Here is a 13,286-nt window from a genome sequence, read left to right as displayed (position 1 = left end):
ACAGCGGGTACCTTCGCACAAACTCTGGCCACACGGACCGAGATGTCTGCAAACAAAACATCGGTACATGCTTTGTCCTTCCGAGGCCACCTGCCTGCCCCAGGCGGACCTTGTTTCTTGTCACTGGGGGTGGACGAGAGGGATTCTTCTGTTGATTCCTCTGTTGTCTTCCAGACTTCCTATAGGACTGGTCGGCATCTCTCCGGGGTTTGGACTCTTCCCTGGAAAAGAGTGATGAAAATAAAGGTCATTTAGACACAGCTGGAGCCTAAGCACGTGCATTGTGCCATATAATGCCACCTTGAGATGTTTCGTGCAGCCCTGCCTGCTGTCAGTGCTGAGACACGTCCGGTAAGTTCTGGAGCAGGTACAAATCTAAGGGATTGGGCTGAGCCCAGTGCCGGGCTAGCATCTTCCCCTTGCCCTCAGAAATAAAAGCAATAACTTGTTTTCCCTGGCGTCCATTTTTCACCCATGATCCCATATGTGCCGAGAGCTCTTTAACAATCGGGACAATACGGTCAAAATATTCTGATTGTTGCAAAAAGCAAACGGCGGACCACACACAAAGCCATCACGGCTTCTTCCTCGACCTAAAACTTACAAACTCATTTGGGGTCAGCGGGACATTCACGGTCACTAAAGAAGCCAAGAATTCCAGTGCCGGGGGAGTTTTTAGAGGTTTCTCCCTAAAGCCAGCAAGCTTTTAGACTTGAAACAAAATTGCTGAACTGTCTCCTGCAAGATGTGCAACAGGGAAGAGACGATGGGCTTAGTCTGGGGGTGTCACACTCACCAGCTTGTGTCCTGGCTGAAAGTTTGTCTTTTAAAACTTGCCTGTTTCTGGGGCGCCGGACGGGGGCTCAGTCGGTTAAGCATCCGACTTCAGCTCAGGTCACGATCTCACAGTTTGTGAGTTCGAGCCCCACACTGGGCTCTGTGCTGACATCACAGAGCCTGCTTCGGATCCTCTGTGCCCCCTTCTCTGCCCCTCCCCCACACTCTGTGTGTGTGTGTGTGTGTGTGTGTGTGTGTGCGTGCGCGCGTGCACACGTGTGCTCGCTGTCTCTCTCAAAAATAAACATTAAAAAAACTGCCTGTTTCTGGTAAAAGATGGAGATTTTCCCTCATTCTGTGCAGCCAGCCACTGGGAGGCACGGGACTTCCATAGTGGTGTTTGTTTCCTGCCCAAAGAGGACGCTGGCCACGGTGTCCCCCGGCGGGTGGGGAGAAACAACAGAAGGACAGATGAGGTCCTTTCAGCCTCTACTTCAAGCCCCTCACTTGTGTTATGCTTCCCCTCTAACGGCACCCGGGATGGGGTTGGTACCTTCGAGTCTCACAACTTTCTAAGACTGAGCTTTTTGAGGACAGGGACATTTTTCGTCTTTGTATCTCTGTGCGCCCAAGGCCAATGGACTGCAATCGAGGACAGCCTGGTGAGAAAGGCCAGCCAACTATTGCGGTCCCCATTTTACGTACGTGGAGGCCAACAGCGGGCCATCTTGGAGGGATTTCTGAGGCTCTGTGGGAAGTTCATGGAAAAGCTACCACAGTGTTCCTTTGGACACGGGGTTCCCCTGGGAGCTGTTCAGAAAGACTCTCCCCCTTCTCATGGCTCACTGTCCCCACTGCATGCTGAGACGTGGTTCTGTGAGCCTCTGTCCCTTTGTCTGTTGGGCTCTTCATCCCCGGCCAGACACGGCTGTGCTGGTTCATACTCTGGTTTTTCCCACAGAGCCCAGGCACCAGCAGCCACAGCCCTAATTCGGAAACAGCTGAACAAAGCAAAGTGAACAAAGCGTTATGGATTGGGGGTGGAGGCCACTGTCCACACTCTGGACTTGGGGGCCCAGAGGGCAGGCGTCGGGGCCGATTCATCTTTATCTGAAACAGACACACAACCCCACAGAGTGAAAATCCTCAACAACCACTGGCTCCGCTAATCCATCTGTCCAATCGTCGTGCACCTGCTGGGGGTCACGGTTTCTCCCACGCTTCCCGCAAGGGTGTCACCGGATCCTCACAGTGACCCGCGGTGGTCGAGGTCAGTGATGGCGCACGCTCTCGAAAGGATGTGAGGAGAAGAGAGCGCTTCGCCTCTGTGGTCTTCTTCCCCCAAACCCACAACCGCAGCCTCGTCGGGAGGAAAACACCAGATGAGCCCAAGTGTAGGGACCTTCGCGAAACACCCAACGAGTCCCTCCAAACTGTCAGGGTCACCAAAACCGAGGAGTGTCTGGGAAGCCGCACAGCCCCGGAGGAGGCTGGGGAGACATGACAACAAAGTGTCATGTGGTGTTCCGGCTGGGATCCTGGGCCTGAAAAGGGACATTCAGAGAAAAGCAGTGAAATCCCAGTAACGCACTGACATCGGTATTGCCGTTGCCACGGGCACGTCATGGAAAGGGAAGACGGTAAGAATCAGGGAAACCGGGCGACAGGTTTACAGGAATTTCTGCACGCTCTTTGCAGCTTTTCTGTAAATCTAAAACAATGTTCAAATTAAAACAAAAATTACTTACATTTAAAAACTTGCTTAAAAACATAACCCAAATCAGAGTCTCCCGACCTGATTCATCGTTCCGGCGACTCCTCAGACCCTGCTCTAGGATCCCGTTTACATCACAGAGACCCTCCCAGGGCTCCTGAGAATTAGATCATGGGAGAGGATCTCGAAGGGATAATTTCTCTGCTTGGAAGCACGGGCAAGACCCGATCGCTCCGAGGGGGAGGCGGCCAATGCGTCTGCCAGGTCTGGGTGCTGGGGGCTCGCACAGTAATTGAATTGTTTGAGCGTTCCCAGGGAAAAACACTGCGAGATTGATTTAGAGGGATGTTCCGAGACCTCCTCGGAACCCCTGTAAGTCTTGGATGTCTGAGTAGGTTGAAAAATGGTTCCAATTCAGTGGGGCCTGGGCGGCAGGAAATCATCTGGAGTAACCTCTAACACCATCAAGACACCAAACTTTCTGCCTCTCTCCAGAGTCAAAGGCCCACAGCTGCTTCCAATCAGGAAAAGCAAACTTTCCGTCTCGGAACATCACGCTCTCGCACATTCCCGTTGCCGGCTCCCCCAAGCAAGGCTCCCCCAAGCAAGGCTCCCGCGCCCCAGCACCAGGGAGGAAACACACACCCTTTCGGGATCCAGATCCCGTGTTCCCTTCCTCCCGCTCTCCTAGCAAACACCACCACCCTTCTGAGTCCTCGGTGGCCTCGGCATCCCCCACAGGGATTTCCAGGAAGGTATCCTTTCTTCTGGTATTTCCATCTGCCACCGAATTTCCCCCCTTCCGCTGAGGCACATGACCACCAGTGCTGCAAGCAGGCAGTGGGCTGCAAGGGCGCCTGCTGGTTCCACCTTCCCAGCATCCGCGCTCCCTCCCTCCCTTACGAGCTGGGCGCTATGTCCCCAAGCACTGGCTCTTGTCCCCAAGGTTCTGAAAGAAGAGATCCCACCTCCCTCGTCCAGGCCTGGCTCGGTCACGGGGGGGGGGGGGGGGGGGGGGGGGGGGGGGGGAGGGCCTCAGGGAAGGGAACACAAACTCAGTGAGCGCGACGTAGATTTTGTTCCCAGCAATGGAGAGTCAGTCCTGAGTGGTCTTCACCACAGAGGACGGCTCCTAGGTGGCGCTCCGGGTGGCCTGCACGGCTTTAGGCCAGCACCCCTTCCCCTCTCACAGTGCCCACGCTGGCCAATTAATCATACGACTACATCGCTTATGGTGCCACCTTCCCCCGAGCGAGTCACCGCCAGCTACTCGACACACATTCCTTCCAGTATGTTCTTCTACGCCCAACTCTCCCACCGTGTTGCTTCTTGCTTATTCTTACAAAAACGCAGGCATCCATAAACACTGTTACATCCTTGCCTTGTAGGACACGGCCGCCCTTCCCTATCACATTTATCCGTCTACTCATTCTTTTCAACACTGCAGAAATCCACTGAGCGGTTGTACTGTGACTTACTCCACATTGATCTGGTGATGGGCATGTATGTCGTTCCCACTATGTCACTGCTGCAAACAGTACTGCCTTCTCACAGAAATGTCTTGGTGCCCTCATAAACCTGTTTTTATAGGACAGACATCTAGCGGTGAACACGTGACTTGGATGGGAAAGCACGTGATGTCCACACTGGAGATCAACCTCAGTGGCTCCGCTGTGGCTCGCCGTGGCCCTGCTCTCGGTGGCCCCCGCTTGAGCGGGGGACTCATATTTAGTGAGCACCTTCTGGGTGCTGGTCTCCGGTGCACCTCTTAACGTTCAGAAGTTTCTGTGCATTTCATCCTGAGAAGCGGAAATAGTTACTACTTCCACTTCACAAATGAGAAAACGGAATCTTGGGGAAAGTAAGGAATTTGCCCCAAATTGCATAACTGATACACACACACACACACACACACACACACACACACACACACACACACACTGGATTTGGCTGCAACCCTGCCTAGCTCTGTCACTCTCCCTGCTCCCACCCAGTGGCAGTGTCTCTTGCAACTGGGCACAGGTTCCTAGTCTGCTCTGCGTCCTGAACCCTGCTAATGCCATTTCCACAATAATCGATTAGAACTCAGAGCAGCTGGGGTGGGGCTGGATATAAAGCTCTCTTCATCTGGTTTGAATTATTATGAAATCAGGGTTATGTTGATATTTTTCATGCTACGTCCCGGAGGAGAGTGATTATTTTCTTTTATTCATTTATTTTCTGTGTCTATCAGCTTCAGCGACTAAATCCCCCTCAGCATAACCTTCCGGATCTTCCCAGAATTGCACAGGATGAGAAGGCTTTACTGTGTCCTAAGCGAGTCTGCCCAGTAGGGTGGGTCAGGTGGCCCCACAGGCAGAAGGGTGCTTCCAAGGTCTTTGTCTTTTAGGGCTATTTTGTCCATAAACTCTTGGTTTCCTCAGGGAAAACACATTTCTCCAATGCCCCCATTCACAAGCCTACACGGACTCTTTCACAAATGGAACACATCTGCAGCCAAATAAAAGCAAGCTGTGTCTTCCAGGGCTGTGGCCGCCATGTTTCTCAGCCACTGGTCTGACACTAACACACAGTCCGAAACGGCTGAGGACTCTCTCTGTGGATAAACCTGGCTCTTTCCACTCTCACCATTGTTTCCCTTCCCCGGCTTCCCCCAAAGACCTGGCTTAGAATTTCTGCACTGGTGAATGGGTGCAGCAGATGGCTGGGTCACATAGAATGACTGTGAGATCACCTCAATCACCCGTGTCTCTTTAGTGGCACTCAGGGGAGGAGGTGAGTCAGTTAGGGGGGTGAGGAGAGGAAGGTTCTACATCTAGAGAGATAGACACATCTCCCAATAAATCCTTGCCTGCCGGGAGGGAGGCACTGACAAGTTTAGCAAAAGCATCAAGGACATAACACATAGAAAGGGTTCACCTGGTAAACCCTCCTCCTCCCACCCCCGGGTTTAAAACTTGACCTTCGAACGTATCAGCTAACTAGGAAAACCAGCACATTCCCATGCACAAATGCACTCGGAAACATTTACAGTGACAGCACTGGAAGGTGAGGCAACCTCGAGAGTGGGCAGGTATAGGCAGGTAGGGCCATCATATTAAGTAAACACGTGAGTTAAAAGTGATAGGTACTTTGAGCACTGGGTGTCCTATGTAAGCGATGAACCATGGGAATCTACCCCAAAAACCAAGAGCACACTTTACACACTGTATGTTAACCAATTTGACAATAAATTATATATTTTTTTAAAATGTGATGGGTAAAGTGAACACCTAACAACATGGATGGATCTTAAGAACATAGGACTTACTTTTAAAAGGATCAAGAAACAGAACAAGAAATATAACAAGATCATTTGTATAAATTGAAAATACATGCGCAAAATTTATTGATGATAATAGAAGTTAGAATAGTGGTTCCCTTGGGGTGCAAGGTGGGGCAATAATTGACTGGGAGGAGAATGGGAGAGGCTTCTGGGTGCTGGAAGCCTTCTGTACCTTGATCTACATGGTGGTTGTAAGTACAGACATATGTGAAGTCCATTGAGCAATACACATAAGATTTGTACTTACATGTGTATATCATACAAAGCAATAATACATATTTTGCAAATAATACAAAAAGATTAATATAGTTGTATGTTGGTCAATGGAGTCGAAGGGAAGGGGAATGGAGTAGGTGGTCAAGGGGATGGATGGCTAGATGGATGGAGGGATGGGTGGGTGGATTAAGAGAAAGATACAGAGATGGATGGATAGATGGGTGGATAGATGAAAGGGAGGATTGATAGAGAAATAAAGGGATGAATGGATGGTGGGCAGATGGATGGACGGATACATAGGTGGATGGATGTGTGGATGGGTGGATGGATGGATGGGTGGAAGGATAGGTGGATGTGTGGATGGATGGATGATGGATGGATGGATGGATGGATGGATGGATGATTGATGGGTGGATGGATGTGTGGATGGATGGATGGATGGATGGAAGGATAGATGGATGTGTGGATGGATGGATGATGGATGGATGGATGATGGATGGACAGGTGGGTGGATGGATGGATGGATGGATGGATGATTGATGGGTGGATGGATGTGTGGATAGATGGATGGAAGGATGGATGGATGGATGGATGGATGGATGAACTGACAGATAAAGCTAGCTGGTGGGAAGGTATAATGTTACCTTCCTTAATCCACCACAGTAGGCACAAGTAGCAGACATCAGAAGCTGACTCCAGCTAGCTTAAGCATTGAAGGAATTGGTCAGAAGGATGTGGGTTAGCTCACAGACCCAGGGAATTGGGCTCAGAAAGCAGGCCAGCCCAAAGGGAGCTAAGAAGCAGCAGAGGGCTAGCCACCGAGACGACCTGGATGCAGAGTCTCAAGCCGGCAGGCTCTAATGGTCCTGGAGACTTTGTGTGTTTCCTCCCAGACTCCAAGTCCCGACTGAGAGCATATGGTTGGTCAAGTGGGGACGTGTGCTGGAGCCAGAGTCGCATGGGGTGGGGAAAAGGACGCAGCATCTCCACTGTTTGCTCCTGAAGTGATGGGGACTTCCCCCAAAGAGAATGGCTGTTCCCGTTCGAAGCACCCACTCCTGTCTCACTGCTCTGACAGCAGAGGAGCAGGGAGAGGAGAAGAGCAGTTCTCCAGGTTCAGGCTAAAAAGCCAGTTCTGACTGGCAAGACCAAGGGCACTTGTGGAATATTAAGGTCTGAGCAAGCGGCAGCCAGGAGCAAAACCACAGCGATGAAAAGGGGAGAGGCAGGTTCAGAGTGTGTGCTGTTATCTGAGGCTGTCAAACGTAGGATGACCAACCGAGCCGCTCTGCCCAGGACCGAGGGGGATTCTGGACTCTGGCCTTTCAGCTCTCCAACTGGGAAACAGCCAGGCGAACCCGGACACATTGGCCCCCATGGCAAATGGCGCCACCCAGTTGGGACTGGGAGGACGGGGCTCAGAGAAGGCTCAGACTGGACCACTCCCCAAGGTGGGATCTGGATCTCTTGGTTCTGGAAAGCAAGTTCTGACAAGTTTCAGAAGACAATAAAAGAAAGGTTAACTATTACTGACTTCCCTCCCCCTCTCCTTACCCCTCCAGGCACTTCGATAGGATCTAGGGTGTTTATCCATGATTTGGGGCCTGACAGTAATGAAGTAAAGTCCCTGTGCTATTCTGCTGGTTCCACCCGGGGCAAAATCTCCATTCCGCGCAGCTATCAAAGTCAAGTCCCTGGGGTGTATGACAGGGCCTCGTAAATTGTAAAGCATTATGCAAATGTAAGTAAGATATTATTATTATCCTGGGTTGCGAAGGTCCCTTGTGGTATTGATGATTTTTTATATGACAAAGATCTATGCTTCTTCTGTGCTGAATTAATAATTCACTTATGCTAATAAAACACAGAAATCCAGTTGCCAGGGTCTCAAAAACAATCTTATTTCTTTCCATGAATTCTAATGTGGCTGGTTTTTTCCCCTCATCTTTTTTTTTTTTTTTTTTTTTTTTTTTAACTGGCAAATGGAAACAGGTGACTTGCAAAATCTTTGGGGTATTTCGAGCCAAAAGAATAAATGGTCTGTGGATTTAAAGAAAAAGTAAAGAAGGGGATGAGAAGCATTCCTCTCCACGTGCCTGGCCTCAGAGCATCCTCCGGCTGCCAGCCCTTTGATCAACGACCCACGCTTTTTGGCCAAAGCGCAAGACAGCTGAGCTGATGTGATGTTTTTTGCCCCTGCCCGTAAATGTACCTGCCTCGTTTGTCCTCCACAAATGTGTGTGGTGGGCCGGCACCACCACCAGGTAAACCACGGACGGTGGGAGGGAACTGCTCCGTGGCTGTTTTCCAAGCTTTCCCCGTGAGCAGACAGACTCTTCCTCTGGGAGCAACTTCTGGCCGCTAGAGATGTTCTAGAAAGGATTCGGGTGTTTCAGGGATGGTCAGAATCTTACTATTCCCCAAAGCCTCGCATCTGGGTTCCAGTGGCCTCCCTCTGCCCATCCCCCTGCGCCCTTGGGGGAAGGGGTGGGGTCATCTGCACAACAGAAGGCCACCATGCTGCTTCGGGCTGTCCACGTGCTCCTGTTTACCTGGAGGACCCTGTGTGAGGCACTGCTATGGGTGCTCTGCCCGAGGAGTGGTAGTGGGAAGTCCCCGGGGGCAGACAGCTGGGTGTATGGAAATGCCAGCTGTGCTGCTCTAATTGTGTGGCCTTGACCTCTCAAGTCCCTTGACCTTCCTGTGCCTCAGTTTCCTCACCTGCAAAATGGGAATGAAAATCGTCCTTGCCCTAGAGGGCTGCAGTGAAAATCAAAGGACTTTCCACAGTGGTGCTCATGGTGTGGTTTGGGGGGCCCCCAGACCCTTTCAAGGGGTTGGACACTATTTTGACAACACAACTCACATTCTGTTGGGCCCACACAGGGGAGTTCTCTGCAGATTATGTGTGGTGTGATATTGCAACAGACGTTAACGGAGATGTGCAAGGGGCGCCCAGGTGGCTCAGTCGGTTGAGTCACAAGAGCCCGTGTGGCTCTTGATTCCAGCTCGGGTCATGATCTCATGGTCGTGGGACCGAGCCCCTGGTGGGCTCTGCACTGAGCGTGGAGCCTGCTTGAGATTCTCTCTCTCTCTCTCTCTCTCTGCCCCTCCCCTGATCATGCTCGCTCTCTCAAAATAAATAAATACACATTAAAAAGAGAGATGCACAAAAATACAAAACAATGCGCCCCTTTTCCCTAAATACTCTGAAAAATATCACTGGTCTCCATTACAAACTGCATGATGGGTTTTATCATTGCTGTTTTAAAACGAGTTAATAAATAATTCTTCATGTGTCCACTGTTAATTTATCATACAATAAATACTGATTGGTACTGTGTAAAAGGGATCTTGTAACAAAAGCTCTTGAGGTTCTCCGTCATTGTTAAGGCTGTCGAGGAGTCCTGAGACCAGCACTGCAAACACCCGCGAGGCACTCGGCTAACGCAACCAGTCTGAGTGGTGCTTCATACTGTCCCGGTTTTATAGTAGGGGAGACTGAGGCACGGGGGCAGACTCCAAGCCAGACAGAGGTTCCGAGCAAAGGCAGACTCCAGCCCAGGTTTGTCTGAGCCCAAAGCCTGCGTGTTTGGCCAGATGGTGAGCACATTCTCAGGCGATTTTCAGTGTTATTTAGCGACTAGTCGACAGTGGCTCTGCACGGAGCGGGCACCCTGGAAAGGCAGAGCGGATGAATGAATCCGTGAGCGAGCCTCCCGGCTTACACAGCATAATGGAACACATCTTGCTTTGAGCCCCCCACATGCCAGCCGTGTAGGAGGGCTAAAGCACACTTCCCCAGAGCAGGATCGAGCCTGTCTTGATCTCTGCGTCTCCAACGTCCCGCACAAGTGCAGGCGAATGTTGCGGGGGGGGGGGGGGTCTGTTCTCCATGGGAGGAAAAGACTTTCTTGTTCAAGGAAACCAGCATCCATACTAATAATCAACTCCATCACAAAAACCTTGGCTTTTGTTTGAATACCGGAGGAAAACTGGAAGCTGAAGAACTCGTATCGATTCCGAAAAGCCTTCCTGCGTGTCCCTCATTTTATCTCGACATTAGCGAACTCCTGAAATAATCATTTAAAGTCGAACACCATCTGCCTTTTGTCTCGCTGACTTTCAGGCTAGAAAATGGCTGAATGCATCCAGAGGTATTTCATATTCAAGGCAGATCTGAAATCTATTCAGGCCAGGGCCACTGCAAGGGCTCTGCAGGAAGGAAGAGAACGCGTGCTTCGACAGAGAGCTGACGAGGTGGGGCCCTTGCAGACCCGGGCTCTACAGCCCCAGGGTGCTCACCCCCAACACCCTAATTGCATCATTTTATGGGGTGGTGTGGTTCTTCTCAAGTGCGTCTGCACATGGCTTGCAGCTCCCCATCCACACGAATTCGTCCCTCTGGTACACCAGGCAGTCATTTGAAATTCATATGTATGTAATTGAAAGCTACATTCCCTCCTGCAGTGCAGGAACCCACCAAGCAGTGACCACAGTGGTGATTAATAATATAGCTCCCCCAGCCCCCAGCCCCTAGGTTCAGGGTGGAAGTCAATTAGATTTCCACCTCTAAGTTCTCTGCGGCTCCGAAGCATATTATTTTATTCAATCTGTCAGTAATTTCCAACAATCTGGTTATAAAATCAGAGTACAATCTGTGGGGCTTCCCCCCCATCCTTCCTCCTATAGGTTCTTTCTCCCCCAGATGAAATAGTGATGAAATCTGCACAATGAGGCTCTGATCCTGGGTTGTGCGCTGTCCTTTGCGTGTCCCCGTGTCTGCGGGCTTCTCCTGGCAGAGGGCTGGTCCTTCCCCAGCCCCGTTCACGTCTTGTGGCACACGTGCCCCCCGGGAGGGGACCACAGCTTTACTGTCCCTGCCACTGGTGCAGATTGACCTGTCACAGCGTGAGGAGCCTGTGATCCTCTGTAACTCCCCTGCCGGGAAGCATTTCGCTTTGGGTCATGGGCACAGGTCAGGGCGGGGACACGGACAGCGGGGACAACCAGCCCTACCCAGGGGCCCCGTGCCACCTGGAAGCCACCAGTGGTTTAAGAACTTCAATGTTCTTCATTCTCAACGGTTTCCTTAATTAAACACCAATACGCACCTTCTGTTCCCAGGCTCCCATCCCTGGCGCGTCATCTTCTGACACTCAGACGATGACACATTCTGAAGTGCTTCCCCATATCCGATGTGCCCCTTGGCAGATGTGGACCATCTTTGTGAGTGCCGACGACTCACCTACACTGACCCAGGCATTGGTTTTTTAATTGGATGATCTCTGTGGGGGGAGAGCTCAGCTCCTAATTGAAAAGGTTAAGCTTTTCCAACTTTAAAACCTGTGTTAAATAAGGACTCAGCCTGTAGAAGGAATAAAGCGGCCGAGGCAGGTGGGAGAACCCTGAGAAAGACCACAAACCCTCACAGACTGTTCCTCCTCAAGCCCAAAATAGGCTTGTTTTTCAAATGCTTCTCCGCAATTCTCAGTGAAAATGGAATGAGGGATAGAGAGAGAGAGAGAGACAGAGGGAGGGAGGGAGAGACAGAGGGAGGGAAGGAGAGACAGAGGGAGAGAGGGAGGGAGAGAGAGAGAAGGAGGGGGAGAGAGGGAGGGGGAGAGAGAGAGAGAGAGGGAGACTCCAAATGTAAGTCCCTTCTGGAATCTTATCGGATTCCAAATGATCTAGACTCTGTTCCTACACAGGTAACACTCCACAAGACATGACACCGGACAGCAGACATTTGGAATCTTCTGGATGTCAGAGCCACCTTTTTCTTTCATCTTTCCAACCAGATGAATGCCAAACTTGCAAGGCGGGTCAAGGTATCCACTCCTTTGTTAGAAAGTTTATGGACGGCGGTTCTCAAATCCTGTGGTCGATTGACCCTTTAAGTATCTCATTCTACAGCCTAGGTTATCCCATGTAGATGGGCTGCTGTGAAAATGACAATGGCCAGGTTCAGTGGGATGACAAAAACCTAAATCAGTCTGTCTGGAACTTTGGGCAGTCCTGCCCGGTCCCCCTTAGGCCACACTGAAAGAAGCCAATTGAATCTTGGGTACCTCGCGTTCTCAAAAACAATACAAACTTTCGGAGCAGGATCGCCATTTACATTTTAAACCAATTTCTAGGGGCGCCTGGGTGGCTCCGTCGGTTAAGCGTCACCCTTCAGCTCAGGTCACGGTCTCGTGGTTTGTGAGTTCGAGCCCCGCGTCGGGCTCTGTGCTGACAGCTGGGAGCCTGGAGCCTGCTTCGGATTCCGTCTCCCTCGCTCTCTGCCCCTCCCCCGCTCGTACTCTTGACTCTCTCTCACTCAGAACAAACAAACATTAAACCAACTTCTAGTTTTCCAGTCCCAGAAGAACCTTCCTACATCCGCAAGCATGGCATGGATTTTCAGGTCATGCTGTTTCCGATCAAAGCACACTGCTTCACTCTGCCCATGGAATCCTCCAGATGCAGCCCTCACCCCACAGTTCCATCCCTGCTTCCCTGTGGCCCACGGGCCTCACCTCTCCTCCTAGTCTCCAGCTCAGAGCCTCCTCCCCCGGGAGCACCGTTCTCCCCATCCCAGGTCAGCCTTCTGGGTTCAGCCCAAAGGCTCCCTGATTCTTTCGGTTCCCCCAGATTCTTCTCTCTTTTCTCAGCTGGCATGGTCCCTTGTTAGCGTTTGTCAAGTTGTAAATAAATAATGGGTGATATTTTGTCTAATGACATCTTCTGTACCAGGCTGTGCTGGGCAGACGGCAGTGGTTCAGTACGTATTTGCTGGGTAGTAAGGAAGGGAGGAAAGGAGGGAGGGAGGAAGGAGGGAGGACAGTAATGGAGCCTCACTGGAGTTGACACCGTGACATGCTTCCTAGCCCCCCCTCATGAAGGATACCACCCGGCTGCTGGGAGGGCTGTCTGCGGGCAGGGACCGTAGCTGTTGGTCCCTCCAAGGACTGCCTTGGCTCCAGAGAGCCGCCTCTCCCAGGGGCACACCCTTCTCCAGCGCACCCCATGGGTTGGCCAAGGCTCTCTTTGTATCAGAGCTCAGCCCCTCCCTCCGCCCCTTCTGCTTCCCCACACTCCTTTGCACAGGTGTCGCTCATCCCAAGGGCCCTCCCAAAGCGACCTCCAACACTGAACTCCGTTTCAGAGCCTGCTTCCAGGAAAACCGACGTGACACCCTCCTAAACCTCTCCTTGCAAATGGGTGCTCTCCAAAGCCTCGGTCGCCCCAACCCCTAAAACTCAAGTTCCG

Source organism: Panthera onca, chromosome A3 (genome assembly GCF_046562875.1).
Source record: "Panthera onca isolate mPanOnc1 chromosome A3, mPanOnc1 haplotype 2, whole genome shotgun sequence".
Classification (NCBI taxonomy): Eukaryota; Metazoa; Chordata; class Mammalia; order Carnivora; family Felidae; genus Panthera; species Panthera onca.
This window is presented reverse-complemented; position numbering follows the sequence as displayed.